Here is a 27,967-nt window from a genome sequence, read left to right on the forward strand (position 1 = left end):
CAGCCATCTGAGCAGGAAAGAGACATGATCAAAGCGTGGTTTTAGAAAGATTTTCTCTAAGCTAGAGAGTGGCTTTTTGATCTTAACACTGTTCACATTGTGGGCCAGATCTTTCTTTGTTGTGAAGGGCTTTCCTGCGCATTGCAGGATGTCCAGCAACATCCCTGGCCTCTAGATGCCTGTAGCAGCCCTCCTAGTCACGATGACTGAAAGTGTCTCCAGATAAGGCCAAATGTCCTGGGGGGAGGGGAAGGGCAAAACCGCTTCTGGTTGAAACCAATACTTTTTTTTTTTTTTTTTAAACTGGTTTTGTTTATCTTTATGTTTTTGTTTTTGAAATCAGATTTTGGACCTGAAATATCTTGATAATTGACTGTTTCCTTACACTAGGATTGCGTGGACATAAGAACTGCCCGTTTATTTTTATTATTTTTTAAAGATTTATTTATTTATATATTTGACAGACAGATCCCAAGTAGGCAGAGAGGCAGGCAGAGAGAGGGGAGGAGGAACCAGGCTCCCTGTGGAGCAGAGAGCCTGATGCCCCCCGCCCCCACACGCTGTGGATATCTGATGTAGAGCTCGATTCCAGGACCCTGGGCTCATGACCTGAGCTGAAGGCAGAGGCTTTATTTAACCCACTGAGCTACCCAGGTACCCCGGAGCTGCCCATTTAAATAGGAAGGCAACCTTAGTTCTAGTTGCTGAATATTTTTTGACTTAAATTTTAAGAAACGCTTATACAAACCTTCTACAAAAATAAGTTTTAATTCACTCCAAAATGAGGCTTTGGAAGTCCTGAGGGATCTTTCTTCCGTACTTCCATCCCTTGACCTTTCTGCTCTTCTTCCAGTTTTCCCCCCTCCCTCTTCAGCCCTTGAATCTGGGAAGGCCCAGGTGAAGTGAGGTACCGAAGGAGGGGCCCTTTTCCTGTGAGAAGATGTGGCCCCTGAGCTGAAAAAACATTAAGGAGGATTGTCTTGAATTTTTTTTCTTCAGGTCCCTACATTTACATTAGTTTTGTAGGAACTTTCTGGGATTAACTCCCCCTTAAAACACCTCCTAAGATAGATCCTTTCATTGCTTCCCTTCTCTAGATGATATATGAAAGACACCCAAATGAAGATATCCAGAGAAAATTTATTTTAAAATCTGTTTATGTCTCTATGTCTTTTTAATAGCCCACCAGGTTGAGTCCCCTCCCGCACTGCCACCCCGCCCCCCCCCCCCCCGACTCATGTCCTGAATTGGAAATTCATATTTGGAAATAGTCTTTGCAGATGTAATTAGTTAAGGTGAGATCCTACGGGATGAAAGTGGATCCTAACCGCCAAGAATGGTGCTTAAAGGAAAAGGAGGGGAGGGACACCTGGGTGGCTCAGTCTGTTAAGTGTCTGCCTTCGGCCTGGGTCATGATCCTAGGGTCTTGGGATGGAGTCCCCCGTCTGGGTATTTGCTCAGTGGGGAGCCTGCTTCTCCCTCTGCCTCCCCCTGCTTGTGCTCTCTCCCTCTGACAAAATCTTAGAAAGAAAAAAGAGGAGGGAACACACGGAGACACACTGCGAAGGAGGCTCCATGAAGAAGGGGGCAGAGGTTGGAGTCCGTACAAGCCAGCGAACACCAAGGACTGGGAGGCAGCTGAAGCTGAGGAGAGGCAAGGACGCATTTCCCCCTACAGCCACCTGACACCTTGATTTTGGAAGTGTGGCCTCCAGCACCCCGACAGAATAGATCTCTGTTGTTTTAAGCCATGCAGTTTGTGGTAATTTGCAGTAATTACAGCCCTAGGAAACGAATACAAATGGTTATTTTATAATCGGGTCTAGTTTTTCATTAACATGTGGGCTCGCTAGTTTCTGCTTCAGACTCCTTGCTTTTTGGAGCTGACGTGAACCTGCAGGGAAAGGTTAACCCTTGGCCACACGCTTCACGGCTGCTGGACCGCTTTCAACACGACCGCTGCAAGTTCATTCCCATGGCACCCAAACCGCAGCCTGAATTCTGTGCGACGAACTGGTTTCCTGTCGGAGCAGTAATGCTTCCTTGAGACCAGATTCCAAGACGGGAGGGTCGGGCAGTCCTCTGCGGTGGGTGGTAGTGGGTCTTGGCTCAAGTCTCCTAACTAGAGGAGGGGATCCAGCAACTCTAAATTAAAAGGGGAAAGAGGGAGGCATCTGGTCAGATCCCGGAGAAAAACAGTGGGAGGTGAGTCCATGGATAATGGGGGTGGGAATAGGAGGGAGAAGCAAAGGGTGAAGGTGTTGGCAGGGGGGAGGTGTAAGAGTGGAATGTCAGGGAATGGGGTGCGGGGAGGGGGTGACTGGGGAGTGGGGGAAGAGAATGAGAGGCAGGACAGCTGAATCCTTTCAAGAGGAGAGGAAAAGGGTCTTCATTTGCCACAGGCAAAAACAAAAAAGGAAGATTACACAACATCTTTAATGACAGTGTTTCTGTCACTCACCCTGATAGCAGTAATTACGTCTATTATGCAGATATGATGGTGAAGGTGTGGTCCTCCTAGCCGGGGCTAGCGAGGGGATTCATGGAGGAGGTTTTGTCTCAATCACATAGAGCCTGGGAGTCTGGATGTTCCCATTTATCATTCTGCAAATACACAGTTTCTTATGAAATAAGCTCTTCAAACGAACTAAAACAGGTAGACATTTTCTCCTTCTCCAAGCTGTGTCCTTACTACGTCCTGTGTTTGCTTTCCTGCTGTTGGAGGTGGGTGGACACTTGCTTGGCATGATCTTTAGCCAAAAGAAATGATTTGCACACATGTTTTTAGATGAGAAATAAGTGAATATATTGCTTGTCTAGAAAACAACTCAGAAACTCATCTCAACTTTAGGTGACGAAAGAGAGGGGGTGTGTGGGGGGGGTGTTGGGTAGGAGCTCACATTCCCCAGGGCAGCCAGAGCACAAACATGGCCTGCTGTTGGCGTTGGAAAATTTTACTCTTTTAGATATATTTATCCAGCACCTTTCATGGGTCAGGCACTAGAATGAGGGCTTTGAATACAGAAATGGTTTTTAGGAAGGGGTCTAGCGTCTAGTAGAAAGATTGATGATTAAATTCATTCATTCATTCATTCATTCATTCATTCATTCATTCAATTCTTGACTCCCTTGCATGTGCCAGAGACTGTTCTAGCTCTTGTGGTAGGGGTAGGCTGAGCAGATGAAGGCCTGAAATCGAGGAGGTATGTGTTGAGTGGTTGGAGGAGGCCCCCATCGGGCCTACGGGGGTGGTCAGGGAAGCTATCCCAGCACATCTGTCAAAGCCTGGAAGGTGCTGAAGACTGACTTCTGGCTGTCCTTTTAACTGAGACTTTAACATTGTTTCATGATAGCATCACATTTGCACTTCCTAATCACTGCAAAGTGACATGGCAGAGCCAACCAGCGTCTTCAACAAAGGAAGGACCTTAAGATGAGGTTGTTTGGTTATCTATCGGCTCATTCCTGCTGTCCACCCTGCAAGTGTTGTCTCCCGTGGCTGATGGCCCCGAAGGTGTGATCCCCGAGCTCCAGGTTTTCTGTCCACCAGCTGGCTGCTTGTGGCCACCTCCCAACCTCCGTGACTGGCGTCTTCCAGGCATCTTGCTAGCTTGGGGCCACTTGGCCTTCCTCTCCTCACTGTCCTCATGCTGACTTGTTCTCTGAACTGCCTCCTCTGTACCACTGCTTGGGACCGACTCTCCCTGTGCCTACGTCCAGAGCTGGTGTATTTGGCCAGGATGGGAGAAGCCAGGGAGGACCTGGTTGTCTCCCCAACGCCTCGGGGACTTCCCTTACAGGCAGGGCATGAAGTCCCCTGGCAGGGAGAGGAAGAGCCTCCTTTCCCCGATCACTCCCCGGAGGGTTTCTTGAGCTCTCCTACTAGGCTTGCTACGAAAAGCAGGTGGGTTCCCTCCAGCTCTGGGGGATTTCAAGTTCTTGGGCTGTGAGGATCCACTAGACACTCCCTCCAAGGACTCAGGACAGAAGAAGAAACATTTCGACAGCAGCTGTGCTAGGTCTGAGTGTGCCAGGGAGAGGGGGAGAGGGGGCCGCCCTCCTCCCTTCAGAGGTCATGGGCTTCTGGCAGGGGTGGGGGTGTCAGGCTACTCTGTCATCTCAGTAGAGTTCGCACTCCTGCTGCGGGACCCCCACTTTTGACCCTCGTGTTGGTATTTTCTCTGCAGCCAGCAGACTGGGCAACAGAAGGCGGTGGGGCTGGCCTGCGTGTGTTCTGTTGGTGTGGGAAGCCCAGCGTTTGCCCCACGATTCCGGCTAAATTAATCACGTTAACCGAATACTTGGAGGCAGCCTCCTCCTGCTTGCACTATGGCTATACCCAAAAGCAGCCAGCCTCTCTCTTCCTCGGCCGGGCCGCACTCCAGGTCCCACCTCCTGCTTCTGTCCGGACGCTGTCACCCCTGAAACGGAGACATCCGAGGGCCATCACTAATTCACTAGGTGTCTTCCTTCAGCCTGGACATGCATTTTTAATTAACTTTTATATCAAGACTCAGGTGACACAGCCCTACCCCCTTCTTTGTCCTCATGGAACATAGCTGAAGTCAGCTGTGAGCTGTTTTTCCACACAGAGGAGCTCTCTCCAGTCTCCTCCCTTCCAAGGAGCACCTGCTACTTATTTGAAGCCTATTTGAAATATTTCATGGGATTGATTTCAGATTTAGTGCCTTCCATCAGCTTGTTAGAAGTGTACTGGTGGATTAGTTAAGTCTGGGCCTCTAATCTTATAGTTGAAAAAAAAGGAGACTCAGAGATATTAAGTCATTTTCCCAAGGTCACACAGCAAGACTGTGGTAGGTCCCAAATTAAAACCTGGGTTGTCTGAGTCCCAAGCATAAGCGCCATCATCACACTGTGAGGTGTCTAAGATGATACGTTTAAATCCAGGCGAAGGCCCAAACCCTCTCAACCCCCAATTCCAAATGAAATCATGAAACCTCTAAAGGGACCGAATCTCTAAGAGAAACACTGGCGTGCGGCCATCCGTGGAGAGAGTAATAGTCATTATTATTATTTGGTTCTTTGTTGTTTTAGATCTGTAGTGATAAAAGGATTAAACTTTCAGAGCAGAAACTGAAGGCACAAGGAGAAAAAGAGAACATAGCAGATAAAACCTCAAAGAAAACAGAATCTGGAATGTAAGTCCTAAGCTACAGTCGTTTGCACGGAGAACGCCGTCAGAAGTGAAATACAAAGCAGCTGCAGGGCCCATCGGGAAAGGCCAGGACTCTGGAGTCCCACAGACACCACGGCGCATCTCAGTTTTAACATTTACTCAGTGTGACTCTGGGGCAGTTCATTTCCCAGAGTTTTGGTTTCCTCCTCTGTATTGGAGTATGGATGTGGCAACTGATTGAAAAAAGTGCCCGTAGGCACCCAGTGGTGTCTTGTATGCAACAGGTGCTCAGGAAGTGCTGAGAGGTGTGACATTTCACTTGACTTGCAGGGCAGACCCTGGCACACTGAGCCTGGCCCCACCCCCGAGCAAAAGTTCTGGAGCTGGACCAGAAGATTTCTGGCTCCGTCTCTGGGGTCTCATAGCCCAGTTTTGCTCGGTCCCCAGGACTGTGGAGGGGCCCAGGCTGGACCAGGTGACTCAGGTTTGTCCTTCCTGGTGAGGCTTTAGAGCCCTTCCTCTCTGTTCTCCTGCTTTCTAATCAGGTGGTTGGTATGTGCCTTAGCACATGCACAGTTTTGCCCCCAGGGGACATTTGGCAATTTCTTTCTTCCTCTCTTTCTTTCTTCCTTTCCTTTTTCTCTTCCTTCCTTCCTTCCTTTCTCCCTTCCTCCCTCCTTTCCTTCTTTCTTTCTTTCCTTTTTAAAAAAAGATTTTATTTATTTATTTGAGACAGAGAGAGTGAGCAAACAAGCAGGCAGAGAGGGGGAAGCAGACTCCCTGCTGAGCGGAGAGCCCGACATGGGGCTTGATCCCAGGATCCTGGAATCATGACCTAAGGCAGATGCTCGACCTACTGAGCCACCCAGGTGCCCCCATTTGGCAATTTCTGGAGACATTTTTAGTTCCATAACTGGGGGTAAGGTGGAGACCAGGATTCTGCCAAGTGTTCCACAATGTCCAGAACGGACCTCCCATAACAAAGAATGACCCAGCCCCAAATGTCAACAGTGTCGCGGTTGAGAAACACTGTTTTACTACATCAGCTGGTGTTTATCCTGTTAGGCAAATTTGCATTTGGGGATACAAAACGAAGCTTCACAAAAAGTGGGAGAAAGAGCTCTGACTTAGCGGGCAGCTTCTTTATTGAGTTTGGATTGTATGGTGGTTTTTTTTTTCAACCTCCTCTGTGACCTACAGGTGTCCTAGGCCAGGAGGGTCAATTTGACCCTTCAAGAGACACCTCTTGTTGCCTCTCCCCTCCTTCTGGCAGCAGGATCCTGACTTTCCTTGCGAAACCGCCCTCTTGTACTCACTGTCCCTGTGGTTTGGGTGGAGCTGACTGCAGGTGTGGGGATGTGACCATTGTACCGTCTGCCCACCGTGGCTGGTTCAGCAAAGGGCAGGGGCCAGTTAATGACAGAGCTTCCAGGAACTGTGGGGGAGGGTTTCCTCTGGGGGGGCTGAGAAGACAGGATTCATGCCTCACGATGACGAAGGTACCTCACATACAAGGAGGTCGGTAGTAATGACGGCCTTCCAGGAAGGACAGAACAGAGAAGTAGTGAGCCCCAGTGACATCACTCGGGCCATCTACCCAAATATGTCTGTACTCTTTACTTATTTGAGCCAATAACTCTCCTCCTTGTTAAAAAGCATAAAATAGCTTTAATTGTGTTTCTGTCCTTTGTAACAGTTACAAACCAGGAGGTTGGGTACAGAAGCTGGGAGGAAGCAGGAGCCCTCTGAGAGCACTTCCCAAATCTCCGAGTTTCCATAGAACCATATTGCTCTAGAAGCATTTTTCTTTAGGGAGTATGCTTTGCAGCTTTTATTTATTATTATTATTATCATTTTTGCCTGCCCAACATCTGAACCTCTTTCCTATAGGAGTCGTAGTGGAACTAGAGTTGCTGGAACAGCCAGATCTGTTCCCCCTTCCCAGGAAGGCCAGGCTTGGGTACTTCATCGAGGTATGGCCAATCAGGGTCTCTGGCTTGGACTTGGACTTGGACTCTGGATTGAGAAAGGCAAGGAAGGGAGGATGGTGGGGGAGTTTTTTCCAGTAGCAGCAGTCATAGATTCTAGAGTGGTTACAGCCATGGTCACCCCAATGGTGTTGTCTTCCCGGTGCCAGTTTTGGTGTCCAGTTAGTGACCAGCAGTGACCGCAGGAGTGTGTCCCTGGGTGGTTCTGGGGTGTAATTTGGGCCCTGGGTTTGGTTGCCCAACTACCATTTATTATCCTGAGGCTGCCTCTCTAGCCTTTTCTCGATTCTGTCAGTGACTCACTCTTCTCTAGATAGATTATTTCCTGCTTAACCTGGTCTGCCACTTCCTGTTGCCAGAACCATGGAGAGGCCTCCTGAGAGATGTTCCCCATGCTTCTCGAGTCCGCAGAGATTGCTGTGTGACAGTATGGCTCAGTGGCTTGAAACAATGGGTATTTATTATTGCTCAATAATTCGGTGGCTGGAAGAGGATAGAATTTCATTTTTCTCTCAGATGATGGTATGAGGTAAATGTTCCAGATTGGCCTGTGGGTCTGCTCCACACAGTCATTCAAGGATTTACACTTCTTTTGTTTCACTTGTCTGCCACGCCCTAGGGTACGGCCCTTATCTGTGCCTGGTTGTGTCCATGCCAACGTCCAGCCAGCAAGAAAGGAAAAGTGTGCAAGGGAGACACACCTGCGGTCTTGGGGCTCAGGCCAGAATGGTACGTGCCCATTTCTCACATTCCACTGCTGACTACAGGGAGGGGTGGCTAGGTAGTGTGGAGGGGAAGGTGGACACTGGTGGACAATTAACGGTCCCTTCATAATATCATTTTGAAGGAATGAATCAGATAGTGGAAATTTGAAACAGAGGGATAGTAGGTGGAAAATCTTTTTTTTTTTTTTTTAAAGACTTTATTTATTTGAGAGAGAGAGAATGAAAGAGAAAGAGATCACGGGCAGTGTGGGGAGGGGTAGAGGGAGAAGTAGGCTCCCCACTGAGCAGGAGGTCAGGTGTGGGACTGGGTTCCACGACCTTGGGATCATGACCTGAGCTGAAGCCAGATAGATGCTTAACTGACTGAGCTACCCAGGCACAATCCTCCCCACCCCCGCGCTTTTTTTTGGATCATAGAGGTGATTCAGAGTCTTTCAAAATTTTTTTTTTGGTACATAATTTGATTTAGACAAAGGAAACAAGCCAGCAGTGACTTGACTTCACATTCAGGCTCTGGTATGTTCTAACTTTCCATTTCTCTTGGCCTGAGTTTCTTTTTGTAAGATGGGGATTGTAATAGTTGTCCTCTAAGATTACTGCGAGGATTCAATGAGATAAATCATATGCCCAGAACTGTCCTTGGCACCTATTGGATGCTTGGTAATAATTGAGGTTCCCACGGATCAGTGTGTGAGAGCATGGGTAAGAGACGAGGAGTTAATTCTTCTGCTACTTGCTGGCTCTGGGAATTTGGGAAAGAGTCCCTTAACTTCTCCAGATCTTGTGAGCTTTGTCTGTAAAAGGGCTGAGAGAGAGAGAGAGAAAGCACAGCAGGAAGGGCAGAAAGGGCAGGGAGAGGGAGAGAAAATCTCAAACAGTCTCTATCCTGAGCACAGAATGTAAAGTCCAACCCGGGGCTGCATCTCAGGACCCTGAGACCATGACCTGAGCTGAAACCAAACATCAGATGCTTAGCCCACTGTGCCACCCAGGCGCCCCAAGGGATGATATGTTTCTATTGGACATCTGTGGTTTCTTTAAGAACCCATAAGGCTATGGAATTTGTCCATGTAGTATTTCATATTTTGAATATTTGCATTCAATCCTCCCGCTGTCTTGTAGGAAGTGTGGACCTTGCCGTGCACCGTCTGTAACAACACTGGGCAATTTATTTAACCTTTCTAACTCAGCTTTTCCATTGTGGGGAATTATGAATCATTTCTGTTTTGAAAGATTGTTACAAACATTAATTGGGGGTCACATATGGGAAAAAGCATTCCCCAAGAGACTCAAGAGATATTAGGCATTATTGTTTTGCTTCAGTGTGAGGATCGAGTGAATGCCATCTTTTGTATCTTGAAGAACGAACTGCCAGAAACACTGACATGGAAATAGGATCTTTCCTCTCCGCTGCATATTCCTCAAATACTTATAATCCTTTGTGACACCACAATTAGCTGTCACTGGAGAGGATTCTGATGTCACAGAGAGAAGATTAGGGCGTCAAGCAGAATGTAAATGGGAGCGGGTGACCATTTTCAAGAGGTTTGGGTTTTTGGATTTGTTACTGATATTTCCCCTTGCCCTGCCGTTCTAGTGACAGCCAGTTAAAGAGAGATGGCAGTCTGAAGGTCTTGCAAAAAGAGTCTGGAGAAACTTCCGATCTCTGGGCTTCACAAATGTTATGCCGTAGTGACTGTTGCTTAGAAACACTAGTATGTATGTTACAGAAGTACGAGGTGGGATGCCTTGCAGTGCTATGATGTCTTCACGTGTGCTTCTGTTTGGGTTCACCCCAAAACAGGCTACCAGCTGTCCCTCTGCAGCCCTGTTCAAATCCTATGTGATAGGGAGGATAGCTTAGGGCAAAGTCCTCTAGGTTTATGGGTAAAACTCAGTCTAAGAGAAAACCTTGCTGATAGTGTAAGGATCAAAGACGTGGGAGTCTAGGAACTTGGGTCTAATCCCAGCTCTGCCATTAATTAGCTGTGTCCTTGGACAAGTTTTGGAAATTCTCTCTGTATTCATTCTGCTGCTGGCAAGAGAGGGGCGGGACTAGACTCACACCATTGCTAGATGATCTCTTAGATTCCCCTGGTCCTAAATTCTGTGTTGCTTGGGCTGCCTTTTCAGATCCCAGCAGACCTGGTTTGTTTGAGGCTAAGTGCCCTGCTTACTAACCTTGGAAACCTTTATTCCAACACTGGAATAAAAACAGCCCTGTGAGAACACATTGTGCAAAGGAACAACAGGGATTGGAGGGAAGAAAACAAATTGTTTCCCTACAGGCAGTACATGTATGCTCAGAGATCAGACATGAATTCTTAGCTGCTAGAGCAGGGGAGAAAATTCCATTCAACGTGTATTGATAGAATGACTGATCGTGGGAGAGACTGAACGGAGATCTGATGACCAAGGACCCAAGGCCCTGTCCAGCCTCTGTCCTCCAGTGACAGGCCTGGGTTAGGGAGACCAGGAGCGGCCACATGTGTGTGCACGTGCATGGAAGCACACACACACTCACACACTCGTGATAATTAGTAGACATGATCCTTCCCAAAGCACTGACCGAGTTTAATGCAGGACGCTAGCCTGGCCCCTCAGGGCTACCACGGTGAAGAGCGTCCCTGCTCTCAAGAAACTTCGGTAAGGCAAGTACCTGAATGAGGATCATAGAAAAGTTAGAGAGAGAGAGGAGAGCCAAAAGTGGTAAATAATAAAACATATTTACACTGGGCTTTACTAAGTCCTTTTGTACACAGTGCACGTCCTCTCTCCTAGGTGGCATCTAGACCATCCCTTCTGGTTTGGCTTCCACTTCCCAAGTCGTCTTCCTCAGTCTCCTCTGTGCGACCTTTTCCTTACCTTGCCCCAGACAGTGATCCCCCTGGTGACTACTGACCTCAGCCATCACATACCTGCTGCTGACGCATGCTGGGACGTCAGCCCCATGCTTGCTGGAAATGTCAGCTCCATGAGGACACAAATCTGGCCTATTATGCTTCTCCATAGTTATTTCCAGTAATTTGCACAGTGCCTTGCTCATTATAAATCTTAAAAAAAAAAAAAGGTATAGTTAACTAAATCTGTATCTCTAGTTCAGAGTTCTTCCCCATTTGTTGTCCTAGAAAACCAACTGCCCATTTGCAACCCCATTTTGCATGCTTATGATATCTTATACTCAAAGTGTCCAGAAAGAATGGCTTACCTCCAAGTAATCCTTCCCCAAACTCATTTTTCCATTGGGATAGCCCTATCTTGGTGAGTCCTACTCTGTCTGCCCCAATCACCTAAGCCAGAAACACAAGAACTTTCTCAGACTTCTACTGTGCCCTACTCTTTCCTTTAGTCTTCACATTCAGTCAGTCAACAAACCCGAATGGATCCATCTGCTCGTATCCCTTCACCTCACCTGGATTATTTCCACAATTTCTGAGCTGCTCTCTTCTCCTTCTCTTAAGTGTTCACGATATTCCAGCCTGAATTGGAGTTCCAGCCTCATCCTTATTTTAACTCAACATTTTTTGTTATTGTTGTTTTCTCTTGGGCTTCATTTCCTCAGTTTTTAAAAAACCGTTTTTATCTTGCTGCATAGTACGGGTGTCTTTTTATAAGGAGCCTAAAATACCACCGAACAAAGTGGTAAATAATATATACACACTATGTTATTTTGAAATCTTTTGATTCCAAGTGAAAGAAAACTCAAACCAGCTTAAATAAAAAAGGAGGACACTTTTGGCTCGTGCAGTTAGACAGCACAAGGATGATTTCGCCTTCAAATGTGGCCAAATAGAGAGCACAGACACAGTCACAGTCATCATGGCTCTCTCTGGATCCTTACCTGTTGGCTCTGATTTCAAATCAGAGATCTTACCTTGATCAGTTATCTTTACTAGTGACTTAAAAAAAATATAATCAAACAGCATAAGCAGATTGCATTTTTTCAAGAAGACCACCTATTTTACACGCTGCTCTTGTGATATGACTTTGTCACTTTTCCCCTTTAAAAGGTGGAGTCTAAATTCCCTCTTACTGTATCTGCATAGGTTTGTGAATGTTTGTGAATGCTAAGTGATGCTATATGACTTTTTTTTTTTTTAACAGATTTTACTTATTTATTTGAGTGAGAGAGAGCACATGCTAGAGAGACAGAGAGAGAGGGTGAGCACACAAGGTTGGGGGAGGCACAGAGGCAGAGGGAGAAACAGGCTCCGCCCTGAGCAGGGCTCGATCCTAGGACTCTGGGATCATGACCCGACCCAAAGGCAGATGCTTAACGGACTGAGCCACCCAGGTGCTCCATGCTATATGACTTTTGAGTTTAGGTCATAACAGGTGATAAGGCTTCTATCTGTTCTTTTTGGAGCCCAGCCATCAAGCCAGGAAGAAACCCAGTAAGCTATGGAGGGGAAACCCACCTCGGTGATGGCTGACTCCCCAGGCAGCACAGATCTTCAGGTAAGTGAGTGAACGAGAATCCAGGTGATTCCAGCACCAGCTACTAAAGTCCCCTCCAGTCTTTGAGTCCTCCCAGCGGTACTGCACACCCTGCATCCCGTAAAACATTATGGAGCAGAGACATGTTGACCCTTTTTCTGCCTGCCCAACTTCCTGGCCCACAGAGACCATCAGAGATAATAAGATGATGTTTTAAACCACTACATTTTGAGGGAATTTGTTGCACAGTAATAGATAAATAAATACACAGAAAAGCATCCCATGTGGCTCCCAGGTTTCTTTCTTCCTGCTTATGACACGCTTTTAACAAAATGTCTATAAGTAATATTTATACTCATCTTACACAGCAGGGAGCGTTCCTGTTATGAATACTTCATTTTACAACAAGAGCCTTACTGAGCTTAGATGACCTTTTCCAAGGAGTCATGCCTCAGATATCCATAGATTCTAGAATCGCTTACCACAAGCAAGCCAAACCAGGGACTTCCTGCTAAGACACTTCCACAGATAAGGTCTTTCCTTCCTGAAATGTTGTTAAATGTTATCACATTTACAGAGAGACCAGTTCTTTTCTTCCCTAAGGGTCCCCTTAGTCACTGGGAGAGAAATGGATCACAGACTTAACTCTTTCTTCCTCAACCATTCCACTGAGCAATTTCTCTTCTGATAGAGGCAAGATGTCTGTCTTGAGCCCTAGTCCCTGTTTACCCTGTCAGGAACCCAACAGAAAAAGAGAATGCCTTTTTCTTGCTCTTTGAGAAAGAGTCTCAGTACAGCACTGGTTGGCTCTGATTGTCCAAACCAACATTTAGGACAGCGGTGACTCAGTTCTTACTTAAACTACAGGGATCGAGGAAAATTAGGGTGGTGTTGTAAGAAGAAGGGGGAAATGCTGGGCCTGTAAAAATGAAAATAATAGCTGATACATATACATTGTAATTATAAAAATATATTATCATGCATTTAAAAATAGGTATAAAATTATATACAAGATTTCTTTCTAAATTGATCTCACTTCGGTCTCTTCTACCTCCTGTTGCTGGAAAGAGATTTCTAAAATGCCAGTCCAAACATTCTGGTATATTAGCTTCTTGGGGATAGAGCCTATATATTGTTCACTGTAAGAGAGTAATGTCACTCTTTCAGTGGCTTCACACGGCAGAAATTCATCTCTCACAATCACATAATAGATACTCCTGGTTGATGGGGGCTTCCCGCTGTGTGGCAATGCAGGGACTCTGACTCCTTCCTTTCTGTGGATCTCCCATGGCTTAAGTCTTGGGAATCCTGTATGCAGCCAGTGGATAAGGGAAGAGAGGGTGAGGAACCATACTTCTTAGCGTTGTGGCTCAGAAATAACATGCATTACTTCTGCTCACTTTCCGTTGTTGAGTCCTGTGTAAAAACAGGGGACACTGGGAGACATTGTTCCTGGTTGGGAAGCCAGTTCTCTGTGACAACTTTAGGAAGGGGCTGGGGGGCGGGGGACACACAAAATCTGGCGGTCAGCTAGCTATCCTGGACATATTGACTTTTGTATTCTTATCTTCTAACCTGGTGTCTGACACCAAAGTTGATGTTTAGGAATGTCTGTGGGGTCAATTATTTTGTCTAAGCCTCAGATGGCCATCGGGTGCCAGGGCAAGTGGGATGCTATGGCATATGAAAAAGTAGACTACAAATAGCAAATGTGGCCCTTGGAGCGGGCACGAGAAGCTAGGCAAGGTGGGATTTGGGCTGATCACGAAGCTTCCTATCCTTGGCCCTGTGCTGGGAAGAAGCCTCCTTCTCTCAGAGCCCTCTGGGGGAAAGTGCAGTTTAATGATCATTCTTTGAAACCCTTTTGGGAGGGGTCCTAGGTAGGGAAAAGGTCATTTCTGCACTCTCAATAGTTTTCAGTCATGCAAAAGGTAGGGTCTTGACTACAGTTTTGATAGAAACTATTGTCTTTTAGGGAAGCCCAGCTGAACCAGCTCTTACATTGAGAAGCTACAGCTGGAGCAAGTGATGGCTGCTCTGTGTAATGGTCCAAAGGCTGTCCAGGAGGCAGGCAGAGATGTCTTTCTGCTGCCGATGTTGCCTTTGGGAAATGACTTCTGTTCTGCGGTGGATCTGGACTGCGCAGTGCCCGCAGACTGTTATTCTGGGGACCGTTGGGTTTGGCTCTGATGCTCACAGGGCACGACAGGGAAACAGAACGCTGGCAGTCCTTCGGCTCCCTGCTAGAGAAGAGGCCACAGCAAAGACGTGGACTGGGTTTGGTGAATCTCAGCTTGAGGTCTCGGAACATTCTAGACTTTAAGACATATCAAAACCAAACACATAGCTGTTGACCTAGGTCATTGTCATGGGAGGGAGGTGTTCCTCAGAGATATGCAATTTTCTATATGTAGCAATAAAGACTTTCTTTTTTTTTTTTTTTTAAAGATTTTATTTATTTATTTGTCAGAGAGAGAGCGAGCACAGGCAGACAGAGTGGAAGGCAGAGTCAGAGGGAGAAGTAGACTCCCTGCGGAGCAAGGAGCCCGATGTGGGACTCGATCCCAGGATGCTGGGATCATGACCTGAGCTGAAGGCAGCTGCTTAACCAACTGAGCCACCCAGGCGTCCCCAGTAAAGACTTTCTAATATTAGAAAAGGAGCTGACTATTTTGGGGTAATTTTTGGTAATTTATTTATTTTTAGAAAGATTTTATTTTTCTATTTGACAGAGAGAGACACACAGAGAGAGGGAACACAAGCAGGGCAAGTGAGTGAGGGAGAAGCAGTCTTTATACGGAGCAGGGAGCCCAACGAGGGAGTCGATCTCAGGATCCTGGAATCATGACCTGAACCGAAGGCAGATGCTTAACGACAGCCACCCAGGCACCCTAATTCATGGTAATTTAGGGAGGTAGACATATATCCCTCATCTTAGCCACTGCATGGGTATTAATTAGTCTGAGAAAGGCCTGATAGGGAGGAGGGGTCTCCACTGAAGGGAGTGGACTTTTCCACTGCCACCACCTGGGAAGAAGCAGTCTGGAAATGGGAATTTGCTAGGTGGGCCTTTTATGTAGTGAGAGGAACCTTCTCCCTCTCTTAGGCCCTGAGCTCTGAGACATTTTGGTAATCCAGGCTGGTGGCTTTTAGCTAGATAGGAAAGCCTCTTGTAGAAGAATGTTTATCAACCCCTTAAAAAATAGTCTTTGCCTTATTTGATAAACATAGAAATGTCATCCAAGAGAGAAGAATGCTCTGAACGGATACCCAGAGCCTGAAAGGTTGAGATGTGCTGAGGAATTGGGTGTTGAGTGTCTTAGCTGTAGGGCAGTCCAGGGTGGGCTCCTGGAGTAGATTTCTAGAAAGGCACTGGGCACATTCCACCACACGCACTGCCCGTCTCCATGCATTGCAGTCCTCTGTCGTTCGTCAGTTTCTCCCTGTAGTTTACAAGCTTGCTGAGGGCACGCATGGAGGCTGCAGCTCTTACCATGGTGCTTGGGCTTGGTAAGGGATGTGTTTCCCTGGAGACCCACCTCTGTATCCTCAAGGGCCTGGCACAAATTCAGGGCTCTGCAGATGGCCGGGGGGAGGCCAACCAAGGGATGAACTCATCACTGATGAAATAGAGACCGCTCCTCTGTCACTGAAAGCAAGAAAAAAGCCTTAAGAAGAACCTTAAGCAGTCAAAGACCAACACAGAGTTGGACCATGGAGTGTCAAGAAGTAGGTACATCTGCTTATGACAAGTTATAAAACACCGGGCCATGTCATAAGCCTACATAATCATCCACCAGCGTCGTCCTTGAGGCTGAAACACGGAGTCTGAAAGAAAAGGATCAATGGGGTAAAGAATAAGAGATTCTCTTTCAGGATGAATTCATTTCTCTTCTGCCAGTACTGACTCACTCCTGGGGCGGTGGGGAGGGGATTGGTGAGCCCTGGGGGCCCTGGAGTGAAGATGGAAACATGTGGTGCTAATTTTACTACTTGATTATATTTTTGTTTCAGGTGATTTTGCCAAGTTTTTTATTTGCTCACAGCGATGTTAAAATAGAAGCAGTTGATATATTTAAGGATTTAGAGCCCTCTTGAAGTGTCATACCATCCTAATTTTTCCAGAGAAACATGATACTCCTGGAGGCACAGAGTTTGGTGGCTTAATAACCACAGAAGCTACTATTTTGGGAACATTTATTGTGTACCAGACAATGGGCTGACCCTTACACTGAGTGACCTCACTGGATATATTGACTTCCCCTTTTAATTAATTAATTAATTAATTTTTTTCAATTTCCCCTTCTACAGATACAGAAACCGAGGCTGAGGTGGTTTGGGAAGGTCAAAGAAGCTTGTAGAAGGTCACAAAGCCAGTAGGTGGCAGGCCTGGGGTTGGAACACAGGCTGTGGGCAAACTGGTGAGGTTTCTCTGTTGACAGCCTCCCGAGGAGGAGTGAACTGTGATTTCGCTGGGTCCCAAAATGGTAGAGGACATGAACTATGAATCAGAGCATAGCACCTTTAGAGAAGCCCTGGACGCCTGTGAAATGCCATTCACTCCCCAGACTTAGAATGTGCTTATTGTCCTTTCCATCTTTCTCAGAGTCTGGCTCTTTCACGTGGGGCTGGTGTGGCCGAGACACTTAGCTGGAGATGCCCCAGTGTGGAGCTGTAGATTCCTGCTCCCGGCCCATCCTCCACACTATTCCCGTGGCTGGTGTTACCCATTCTCTTGGCCTTGCCGGTCTCTTGTCCCAGTGACAAGCGCCCAGCTCCTTGGGCTCCAGCTGACTTCCCGTGGCCCAACGGGGCCTTGTCTATGTGCATGCCGGTCACCTCTCATCTCCCTGCTCAGGGCACCTCGGTGGGTGCCCACCATTGTGCAAGCTGGAAGTGGGTGGGGGCAGTGGAAGTCATGTGGGGGTGAGGCTTTTGCCAATGGGAGGTAAGAGCTGGTGGGTTAATTACTTCCTCCCCGACTCCCACCATGGGGTGAGGACAGGGACGGAACTCTATAGATTTATGCGTAATGCCTGGGGTTTAATGACTATTAAAGAAATATATTTTGAATGAATGCCACCTGTGTAACCAGTGTTTGTACTTAGTAGAGGAAGGTAGCTCAGTGATTAACTTCCTTGGATTGGTTCTCCTTCCTTCTCTGCTTCCCTTCCCTCTTCCTCACTCCTGCTCCTTGGAGTACTTGGGGGATTATATTCCCTAACAACGTTTTGAATATTATGAGCCCTCTGCCTCAGATTCTCCATTCTTGGAAATCCAGGCTAAGACAGGTGGCTTCAGTCCTGGGTCTGCAGACTAGGCCAAGAGACCCCAAGCAGTCTTTCTCGCAGTTGCACTGGGGGCCACGTGGTGTCGCTGTTGGAGACGAGTCTCACATGGTTTGCTTCTCCCCAGAGATGGATCCTGGCCGGTCCTCACCCTGCACAGGCTTCAGGGGAGACTGGAAAGATGGCAGCCCCCTTCCTCGTTTGGTGCTGTGCTCAGCCAAGGTATCCTATATGGGCTGCTTGTGTTCATCAATGCTCATGTCTGTGCTCACCCAGACGCCCCAGGCATGGCTACTGGGCAGGGTGGCTGGGTCTTGGGAGGGTTAGCGCTGTTGTCAACCCCTGTTGACACCAGGGGTGCCATGAGCCTGACTGAACACCTTTCTGCCCTTGGGCTGAGCCCACATCCTCACCCACACTTCCTTGGCTTTCCCACTGAGCACCATTTTGAAGCATGCTTTTGCATTTTCCATTTGGCCTGTGGTTGTGAAACCCGAAAGTTGGCTCATTGTGTCCCTAGAGAAGTGCCGGTCATATCGTTTGGTATTTGTTGTTCAGAGCCCTATATCTGACTGACCACAGATGGTACCATTGTCCCCTTCCCTCTGGGAAGCAGATGCTTTCTGTTTCTATAGAATTTGTGTATAACTTACATAACCAAGAATAGACCCCAGATAGGATTCTTGGTGTTGGTGGCAAGGGTGGAGGAATGATGATTCCCCTTGAGGTGACCAGGAGCTCTCCGCAGGCATGGGATGGCTGCCATAATTTATACCGAGGCAGGTACCTATTTAATCTCTGCCTCGACAGGAACTATGCTGCATTAAGAAGAACCACATCCAGCAGGAAAGAAGACATCAGGGGCGCCTGGGTGACTAAATGGATTAAAGCCTCTGTCTTCAGCTCAGGTCATGATCCTGGGGTCCTGGGCATGAGCCCCACATTGGGCTCTCTGCTCAGCAGGGAGCCTGCTTCCCCGTCTCTCTCTCTCTGCCTGCCCCTCTGCCTACTTGTGATCTCTGTCTGTCAAATAAATAAATAAATAAATAAAATCTTAAAAAAGAAAAGTAGACAACAAACTCATACTGAAATTACATGAGTTGGTGAACAAAATCCCTGTTTCTTATCATCCATATCAAACATTTGAAACCATTCTGATGAAAGTTAACAAAGTGCCTGTTCACATGTTTCTCTGTTGTTTGTGTTTACAAAGAGCCCCTGGCTAGTCTAGTTGTAAGGAGTAAGCTCATGGGCCTGGAATTCTTTTTTTATTTTTTAAAGATTTTCTTTATTTATTTGACAGAGCAAGAGAGGGAACACAAGCAGAAGCAGTGGGAGAGGGAGAAACAGTCCTTCTGCTGAGCAGGCAGCCCTTTGCGGGGCTTGACCTGAGGACCTTGGGATCATGACCTGAGCCAGAGGCAGAGGCTTAACGACTAAGCCACCCAGACACCCCTATCTCAGGCCTGGAATTCTTGAAAACTTGCAGAAGAGAAGGAATTGTTGCCCCAAGGGGTAGGGCAAGTCTGAGGTCTCATTTTGTTCTAATTTGTCTTACTTGGCTATTCTGCCTCAAGGCATTTTTTTGGTAGTGCTCACTTGCGCGGTGACAAGGGAGAGTTTAGTTGGAAGTTGCTAACTTTCTTGTGGACCAAGGCTGTGCTGAAGACCCACAGAACTGATGCTCTCTGAGGAGGCCCCTTCTGGTCCTCATTAGAGAGTCGTGGCAAGTTCACATGTACTCTTGAGGCCACAACTGTCCAGTTGTAAACCGAGAGACTCCCTTCTCTCTGCCTTCCTTTCAAGGCCGGCAATGACAAGACTTTGAACTAAACTCTCTGTACAAAGGGCATCAACTCCCCTCCCAGCCCCCTCTGCTCTACAGTGTCAGAGGAATCCCCCAAGGAAGCGGGAGAAAACCTGAGGACCAGTCTTGAATTGATTATGAGTTAGATGGGTAATTCAGGGCTGGCTTCTGTAAAAAAGTTCTGAAACTCTGAAAGTTCTGAAGAAACTTCCACCCAGCTGGGTTGCACATGTAGAAAAGGAGGGCCCTTTCATAAAATACCCAATACAAGATGTTGACCTTTCGAAATCCTTTGGGAAGACCATTTCAAAGGGTGGGTATTGTCAAAGGTCATCTAAAAGTAGAAAACGGTAAATAGAGTTTAATCAAAAAGGGCTGGAAGGACGCCCTCTAACCAAACAGAGGTGATAGACAAGGCCAGGACTGTGTCAAATCCCTAGTTTTCACCTCTGACTCACATCCTGAGAAACAACTGTTCATCTGAGCCCTAGGGGGTCAGGGGTACCTTACATTCACACATTCTGCCCAAGCTCTGACACTTTGAGCACTAGCCCAGGCTCTTGTCAGCTGCCCCACCTGATCCATGAACCGCACACCAATGGTATTTGGGTTTTTTCTGAGGTCAAATTGTTCGAAGGCTGCCTTTCAGTGTGTATTTCTGGGACTGCTTTGCCGGCTCCTCCCCAAGTACACGTTCACCCTCAGAAGCAGGCAGATGACTAAGAGCTACAGGATACTTTGCAATTTCCTTTCCATTCAATTCAACAATTATTGACCAAACACCTACTATACATCAGAGACCAGGTTCCAGGAATAGAGACAGTCCTCAGACTGGAATGCCAATACAAAATTTAGTCTCAGAGCAGTGTTGGAAACACATGATATAAAATAAATCGCCACAGCAAAAGCCACATTCCGGCCACCAAGGATGTAGTTTCAAGCAAACGTGTATATATGTGATTCTCAGACATCTGTAAGTGGGATTCAGGTCCTTATCTCTGAACACTCTCCTCTCTCTCCTCCACACCCTACGGTTGTCCCATGCTTCTTCCTAATTCCCCAGAAACCTCCTTGGGACTCATCTTCAGGCTGCTTCTGCTTGTCCCTGTCCCTGCTCTCCTGTCTGGGCCAAGGCAGAGCACGAACGTGTAGAACCAGAGTTCTCTTCAGAGCTCTCCTCTGCTCTTCTTCAGATGGGACAGGCGTGAGCTGAGGCAGGATGTTCTGCATCTTGGTCCTTCCCCCACACAAATGACAGAGATCTAGCCCTTGTCCCAGAGAAGGCCATCGCGACTGGAGACATCAGCACCAGATAGGCAACCACAATTCAGTGTGAGAGGTGAGGGGCTGTGGAATTATGAAGAGATCCAAGATGGAGCAGGGAGGGAGCTCTAGCTAAGGCTGGAAGGATGAATCAGGGTTCGAACCCAGCCTGTGTGGATTTTGAATAAGTTACTTAGCTACTCTGTGTCAGTGTCCTCATTGGTAGCCTGGTGATTATGCCTTATACGGTTGTTGTAAGACTGTAATGATTTAATAAAAGTGAATTCTTGCAATAGTGTTCAGTAGTGCTCAGCAAACATATATCAATACATCGAATCACACATTATGGGGGTGTAGTCACAAAACAGCTTTGTTTTCTCCCTCACTGCCTCATGCACATGGAAGAAACATCTCCAGATGTTTCTGAGGAAAGCCGTGGAGTCATTTTCACATCTAAATCACGATGTGTGCTCTCATATACGGGTGGATGTTCCAGTCTTTCTATCTCTGCTCCAGTGGGGGCTGACTGCCTGGGCAGGGCTGGGAGACAGTCCCTTCTTTCTCCTTCTTGCTCACCTCCTCCCATACTCACTGGCGGTGGTTTTCTATCCTCCCTGGGATGGGCTGCAGGGAGAGACCATGAGGGGAGTGGGAACATTCTCTTGCCTCTGGCAACGGCTCTCCTAAACCTAAAGCGACAGTCCTCTGTGCTAATCCTCCCTCCCAGGACCCCTATGCCCCCCATGGGGATGGGGAGTTTGACTGTCTGAAGTTCGCAGCCACTCTTCCTTTCCCAGGGCTCCAGGATGGTCCCCCCTCACAGCACAATTCCATGTCTTATCTATTCCTTCAGTGTCGCAGCTGCAACCTTCAGTCTAACTTCCTCCACAACTGTTAGTCACCAACATCACCACTGGGTGCTACGAGGGGGTGGGTCCCTGGCAGGAGCACCTTGTCGGGAAGGTGGCAGATGAGATGGCAAAGGTGGGCAGGGACTCCTTCATTCAGGTGGTTTATGTCTGTGGCTCTTGTCTTCCAGGGCCTGCCATGATGGGAACAAGGGTGCAGAAGGTTAGGTCCTGCCCCCTTTGGAAATGACAAGCCTGTGTTTCCAGCTATACAATACAAGGTATCTTTCCTATTCATGTTCTCAGTGAAAACTCACAATGCATTAGAAGAGAGGAGCATATGCCAAGGAACAGAGGTGGGGACATTTAAACTTTGGTTTCCATAGCAGAGGTTTACCTGCCATTTTGTTTTAATGAATCTTTTTTTTTTTAAATAATAAAAGCAATATATGTTGATTGTAGAAAGATTAGAAAATTTAAAAAAGGTGATGAAAAGTTCACTCATAAGCTTTACCCCTTAAGATTTGTATGTATTTCCTTCCAACATGATATTCACATGTAAAAAGCATATCCATAGACATGCTTGTCATAACAAGATAAGCATTGGAGTAGAGACTATATTGTAAGCTGTTGTTGTTGTTTTTTCCTCTCAGCAGTATGTTGTGGGCATGTCTCCATAGCTTAAGCTCAGCAGACTTTTAACAATCCTGTGTGATGGATTCTTCCACATTGTACTAGAAAGCCAACAGAGGGGACAAACCGGTGAGGGAATAAATTGTGAAAACTCCCTAGGAACCTCCCCCTGGGAAGACCCCACTCAGTCACATCTTAGCAATGCAGACTGAAGAAACGGAACCCACAGGAAGTGGAAGGCTCAGAAATCTCCTCTCTTTACCTCCTTAGTAATAGAATTATACTGAGTGTCCCCCAAGTTCTCCTTCACCCTATGTCTGGAGGTGTGCCCCACCGCAAAGGGTTCCTCCAAAACCTGTGTATACATCCTCTAGTCTTTCTCTTCCTTCTGCAAGTGCTGACCCTCAGGGCTCCAGACTTTCCTTTTAGGGGAGGCCATAGTACTACACTCCTCCCTCAGCTCTCCTGCTATGAAAATGTGTGCAACTCTGTTGAAAGCCCTTTTGCATAAAAAGTTGGTTTGGCATCATTCAGGGCAGACTTCCTGAATGATGGGACTTTGAATTGGATTTTTAATAATAGACCAAACCCAGTTACTTCCCTCACAATGTCTCAAAGGAAAGTATTGTTTTTATTTTAAAAATTTTTTTAAATTAAAAAAAATTTTTTATATTAATATATAATGTATTATTTGCCCCAGGGGTATAGGTCTGTGAATCATCAGGTTTAAACATTTCACAGCACTCACCATAGCACATACCCCTCCAGTATCCATAACCCTGCCACCCTATCCTTACCCCCACTGCCACCTCCCAGCAACCGTCAGTTTGTTTTGTGAGATTAAGAATCTCTTATGTTTTGTCTCCCTCCTGATCCCATCTTGTTTCATTTTTTCTCTCCCTTACCCCCACAACCCCCCCATCCCGCCTTTCAAATTCCTCATATCAGAGAGATCATATGATAATTGTCTTTCTTGGATTGACTTACTTCGCTTAGCATAATGCACTCTAGTTCCATCCATGTCATCGCAAATGGCAAGGTTTTGTGGTTTTCTGATGGCTGCATGTTTTCCATTGTATATATATACCGCATCTTCTTTATCCATTCATCTGTTGATAGACATCCAGGTTCTTTTCACAGTTTGGCTATTGTAGACATTGATGCTATAAATATTAGGGTACACATGCCCCTTCGGATCACTACATTTGTATCTTTAGGGTAAATACCCAGTATGCGATTGCTTGGTCATAGGGTAGCTCTATTTTCAAGGTTTTGAGGAGCCTCCATGCTGTTTTCCAAAGTGAAAACAGCTTGCATTCCCACCAACAGTTTAGAAAGTTTCCCCTTTCTCCACATCCTCACAAACATCTGTTGTTTCCTGACTTGTTAATTTTAGCCATTCTGACTGGTGTGAAGTGGTATCTCATTGAGGTTTTGATTTGCATTTCCCTGATGCTGAGTGATGTTGAGCACTTTTTCATGTGTCTGTTGGCCATCTGGATGTCTTCTTTGGAGAAATGTCTGTTCATGTCCTCTGCCCATTTCTTATTGGATTATTTGTTCTTTGGGTGTTGAGTTTGAGAAGTTCTTTGTAGATTTTGGATACTAGCCCTTTATCTGATATGTCATTTGCAGATATCTTCTCCCATTCTGTCAGTTGTCTTTTGGTTTTGTTGACTGTTTCTTTTGCTGTGCAAAAGCTTTTGATCTTGATGAAGTCCCAATAGTTCTTTTTTTGTCTTTGCTTCCCTTTACCTGTAAGGTGACCCTTACTGTATATTGTCTCTGTTCCTTTGTGGTCTGTTACTTTTAGGCTCACTCTTTGCTTAGAGGACCCCTTTCAATATTTCCTGTAGGGCTGGTTTGGTGTTTGAAAATTCTTTTCGTTTTTGTTTGTCCTGGAAGCTTTTTATGCCTCCTTCTATTTTCAATTACAGCCTAGCTGGATATAGTTTTCTTGGCTGTGTATTTTTCTCGTTTAGTGCTCTGAATATATGATGCCAGTCCTTTTTGGCCTGCCAGGTCTCTGTGGATAGGTCTGCTGCCAATCTACTATTTCTACCACTGTATGTTATAGACTTCTTGTCCCGAGCTGCTTTCAGGATTTTCTCTTTGTCACTGAGACTTTTAAGTTTTACTATTAGATGGTGAGGTGTGGACCTATTTTTATTGATTTTGAGGGGAATTCTCTGTGCTTCCTGGATTTTGATGCTTGTTCCCATCACCAAATTATGGAAATTTTCTGCACAATTTGGTCCAATATACCTTCTATTCTTCTCTCTCTTTTCTTCTTCTTCTGGGATCCCAATTATTCCAATATTGATTCATATTATAGTATCACTTATCTCTCGAATTCTCGCTTCATGGTCCAGTTGTTGTTTGTCTCTCTTTTGCTCAGTTTGTTTATTCCCCATCATTTGGTCTTCTCAACTAGTTCTTTCTTCTGCCTCATTTATCCTAGCAGTAAGAACCTCCATTTTTGATTATACCTCCTTAATAACTTTTTTGATTTCAACTTGGTTAGATTTTAGTTCTTTTATTTCTCCAGAAAGGGATTTTATTTATCTAGAAAGGGATTCTCTAATATCTTCCATGCTTTTTTTGCACCCAGCTAGCACCTTGAGAATCATCATTCTAAACTCTAGTTCTGACATCTTACTAATGTCCATATTGATTAAGTTCTCAACCTTCAGTGCTGCCTCTTGTTTTTTTTTGTGGTGAGGTTTTCCACCTTGTCATTTTATCCAGATAAGAATAGATGAATAAGAGAACAAAATACTAAAAGGGTAGCAACAACCAAGAAAAATATACACTAACCAAATCAGAAGAGACCCAAAACTCGGGGAGAGGAATGGGGGTGTGTGTGGAATATATATATTAGACTGGTGAATAGAACAGAGCCACACATTTGAATTTGGGTGTATTTTGGTCTGTTAGAAGAAACTACTTCCCAAAATTTTAAAGAAAGAAAAACTTATATATATACAAAAATAAGGGTAAACACGATGAAGGGATGGTATATGATGGTAAAGATGAAAATTTTAAAAAGATTCTAAAAAAAGAATTGATAAGAAGTTAGTTAAAAAAAGGAAAAAAAAAGAGGACATAATTTGATCAGGCTGGAGACTAGAACAAAACCATGTGCTAGATTTAGGATATATTTTGATCTATTAGAAGAAATTATATAGGTTTCTTAAAGAAAAAAAAACCTATATGTATTCAAAAAATAAGGTTAAATACAATGAAGGGATAAACTATGACTATAACAATAAAAATTTAAAAAGTTTTTTGAAAAGGTATTAATAAGATAAAACAGTTAAAACCCATTAAAATAGGAAAGAGGAAAAATTTTAAAAATAGGATAAGAAAAAATAAAATTAAAAAAATTTAACTTTGAAAGACTAAAGGATTATAGGGAAAAAGCCATGAATTCTATGTGTTACTTTCCCCTATCTCTGGAGTTCTGCTGTTCTCCTTGATTGGTGAGCTTAGTCTTGCCTGGATGTTCTTGGTGATCTTCTGTGGGAGGAGCCTGTTGCAGTGATTCTCAAATGTCTTTGCCTGAAGCGGAATTATGCTGCTCTTGCCAGGGGCCAGGCTAAGTAATCTGCTCAGGTTTGCTCTCAGGAGCTTTTGTTCCCTGAACACTTTCCATAGAGCTCTGAAGGACGGGAATGAAGATGGCGGCCTCCCATTCTCTGGCCAGAGGAGCTGAGGGCTCGGGCTGCATTCTTCAGTGCACCCTAGGAAAAAAGCGCTCAATCACTCCCATCTCCCTGGTCTCCGGCTGCACTCCGTGTGCACTTGGCCTGTGAATGAGCATTTCTATCATAGGCACATGGCCCGGTTTGGAGTCTCCCAACCCAACAGATTCCTGTTTCCAGAGCAGGAAGCTGAGTCTTCCTGGATCTGCTGCTTTTTGGATCCCTCCTCAAAGTGCAGTGGCCCAACTGTGCCTCGGATCACAATTTAAGGTAACTCCGAGCTGAGAGCTCAGTCCTCGGGCTCCATCTCTGTAGCTGGCTTCCTCAGCTCTGATACCTGGGAGCTCTGCCCCACTCAGCCCTGGTCTTTCTGTAACCCCGCGGGTCCTGGGACCACACTGTCCATGCAAGGGCTCCACCCTGCTTAGCCTCTGGAGCAATGTCCCTCAGAGGAGCAGACTTGTAAAAGTTCCAATTTTGTGCTCCTCTGCTCTGCTGCTTGCCAGGAGCCAGCCCCTCCCCCAAAGTCTATCTTCCCGTTGCTTTGGATTCACTTCTCCACACATCCTACCTTCCAGAAAGTGGTCGATTTTCTGTTCCTAGAATTGCTGCTCTTCTTCTGTGCAATCTCTTGTTGGGTTTTTAGGTGTTCAGAATGGTTTGATAACTATCTAGCTGAACTCCTGGGACCTGATGATATTTAGGATGATATTTAGGACCTGGTGGTATTTTGCTTCTCTTCCTGCTCTTGCTTTTAAATTCGAGTACACAGTACAATCAGCCAAATGAATTCAGAAACTTCATGACTTGGCCAAGGGTTGTGTTGGGGGTTTTGGAACATTTGTGAGTGTCAACAAGAGGCCTAAGATTTCTAGTACTTTCTCCTGCACTGTTCTCAGTGTGTAACTAAGCACCCCATGCTTGTAGCCTGGTGGGAAAAACCACGTGGTGTGCCATTGGTGGAGAAGTTTCTCTTTTCTCTTCAGGACTTTGCTAGAAATTACTTTCACCACTTTTCTGATTGGATTCTAGCTTAATACCCCTACTCCTACCTCTCCATGTCATGAGAAGACTTGGAGCACTCTTTAAAAACATTTTCAGATGTGTTTCCACAGCCTGTAAATCTTGTTCTTCTGGGGTCTTGGCACCCAGTGAAGCAGTGGGCTTGGGGAGCTTCAAAAGGAGGTCATAGAGCTGGCAGAGCCCTAAAATCTTTGGTCAGTTTTCATGATTAAAATGGTTTTGACTGGGTCCCCCATCAGATCCTGTTCTTGGGGGAATGAGAAAGGGAGGGAATGTGAAGTGAAGAATGTTCACACTAATTTAGCAGGGAGGAATGGTGGATCTCTTCAGAAGATCATGGAGAAGTTTTTTCCCCTTTGTCTGTGATGGGTTAAGATGAGACTCTCTGCCACCAGCACTGAGGGGGTAAGGGGTGTGGGGAAGAGAGCAGTCTGGAGCCTTCTGTTGAGGTTGTGAGAGCAGTCTGGAGCCTTCTGTTGAGGTTGTGAGGTAGGGGAGACTGAGGTCACAGGAGGTCAGTTGGATTCTTGTTTTTCCCCTTGCTTCAGGCTAAGTCTGGGGTTTGGAATGGAAGAGCCCTTTAGGAACACCAGGTAATTAAAGAGCCTGAGGAATCAGGGCTAGCCACCCACTCTCTGAGAGGTAATAAAGTGGAGGCTGAGGTCTTCAGGAGTGGCCCAGCTCAGCACATTGACCAGAGTGTTGTTGTGGAGGTGGTGGAAGGGGCTAGGGGAGACACAGCATCCTTGGTCCTCCCACCTCAACAAGGTAGGCTGGGATCCAGATCTTTTTTGGTGTCTTCAAGAGGGGATTTGGAAGGTAGGGGATTTGGCAGAATCATGGCTTCCCAAAGGTGTCCAAATTCTTATGTCTGGCACCTGTGAGTGTGTTTAATTTTGTGGTGAGGGAGAAGCCTGCTAATCAGCTGGTTAAGATGGGGAGATCATCCTGAATTATCGGGGTAGGCCCAATGTAAATGCAGGGGTCCTTAAAAATGGAACAAGGAGTTTGGAGAGGGGAGCAAGAGAGATGGCTACATGGGAAAGACCCAGCCTACCATGGCTGGCTTTGAAGGTGGAGGAAGGAAGACATTAGCAGAGGGATGCAGGAAGCC

The 27,967-nt window shown here is 46.1% G+C and overlaps 1 long non-coding RNA gene across 6 annotated transcripts in view; it reads left to right on the forward strand.

Annotated features, from left to right (window-relative positions):
* Nucleotides 1-1,927: 1,927 nt before the first annotated feature.
* Nucleotides 1,928-27,967, forward strand: part of LOC309848691 — a 101,273-nt gene continuing 75,233 nt past the window's right edge. Inside the window, exons 1-8 of one of the 6 annotated variants that reach the window (XR_014303211.1) lie at nucleotides 1,928-2,205; nucleotides 3,143-3,203; nucleotides 3,354-3,514; nucleotides 7,745-7,854; nucleotides 12,217-12,308; nucleotides 16,599-16,663; nucleotides 17,703-17,797; nucleotides 18,386-18,593. This is a non-coding gene — a long non-coding RNA (uncharacterized lncRNA). Of the gene's footprint in view, nucleotides 2,206-3,142; nucleotides 3,204-3,353; nucleotides 3,515-7,744; nucleotides 7,855-12,216; nucleotides 12,309-16,598; nucleotides 16,709-17,702; nucleotides 17,798-18,385; nucleotides 18,594-21,684; nucleotides 21,775-27,967 lie in introns of those variants that run through there. The other 5 variants (XR_014303210.1, XR_014303212.1, XR_014303213.1 and 2 more) reach the window with 5 other exon arrangements.

This window comes from Mustela nivalis (assembly GCF_964662115.1).
Source record: "Mustela nivalis genome assembly, chromosome: 15".
Taxonomy (NCBI): domain Eukaryota; kingdom Metazoa; phylum Chordata; class Mammalia; order Carnivora; family Mustelidae; genus Mustela; species Mustela nivalis.